This window comes from Octopus bimaculoides, chromosome 4 (assembly GCF_001194135.2).
Source record: "Octopus bimaculoides isolate UCB-OBI-ISO-001 chromosome 4, ASM119413v2, whole genome shotgun sequence".
In the NCBI taxonomy this organism is placed as follows: Eukaryota; Metazoa; Mollusca; class Cephalopoda; order Octopoda; family Octopodidae; genus Octopus; species Octopus bimaculoides.
The window spans coordinates 119,134,691-119,135,667 of record NC_068984.1 but is presented as its reverse complement, the minus strand read 5'-3'; the positions used below and the strand labels follow the sequence as shown (position 1 = coordinate 119,135,667).

The following is a 977-nucleotide window of genomic DNA, read 5'->3' as shown; positions in this document are numbered from 1 at the left end:
CGTATGCACTTGATATTTGTATGCAACTACATTCATGCATGCTGATATTACATATCTTATGAGATATGCTTGCCTTATGTCATTTCAACATTTGTGTATCCTCTATGTTCAGCACCCATGGCTTACCCCTGCACACATCACTTGATGATATCATACTTCATGCAATCTGCCCTTCATTCACAGTTTCAGTTATTCTACTTTTAAAGACAGGTAATTTTCACTGATCCCAGAACTATAGCATAATTACACTCACTTCTAGTCTCAAACATTTATAAGTCAGTGCTCCTCAGTTTCCCCTCATATTAATCCAATCTTACAATGGAACCAAAATAACTTCCACAAAGACAGGTCAACACTACTGTTCAGAATATTGTATTTGTGCATTTCTTTAAGGCACTTGGTAATGTGTATATCTCCTGTTTCCCATTATTCCCTCCCCTATTAGTGATTGACATCTGTCACTCCTTCTCTTTTACCATCACCCATCTTTATTGCTGTCCATTGCTCAATCTCATATTACTTCTTCCTCTAATACCCATTGTTGTCATTCCCCATTCTCTTTCCCATTTTCATTCCTCCTTCCATCACATTGTTTCTTTCCTGTCTCTCCTTCTACCCTACTGCATTACACATGCTGTTTTCTATTCAATCTCCTTACCAACAATCAGCATATAACTGTCAATTCAATTTCTCTTTCTCTTCATTCTCCATCACTCTAACTTTCATTACTTTTTCTTCTGTTTCCCTCATGGACATGTTATGAATGAACACTGACAACATAGAGAAGACTTCTTCATAGGACAAGGCAGTCTTCCTAATGCTGTGATAAATGCACCCACTAGTGTTAGATTGGATAAGATACAGTTTGGATTGCTACATTGATAAAGGATCACAGATATCACATTTGCATGAGTTAAATGCATGAGAAATTCTTAACTAAAACCAGCAGTTCTTCTTGGTACTTATTGAGCTAGAGA

At 36.8% G+C, this 977-nt stretch overlaps 1 protein-coding gene across 1 annotated transcript in view; it reads left to right on the top strand.

Annotated features, from left to right (window-relative positions):
- LOC106874853 (acid phosphatase type 7) overlaps nt 1-977 on the top strand; it is an 8,973-nt gene that overhangs the window by 2,165 nt on the left and 5,831 nt on the right. The window lies entirely within an intron of this gene.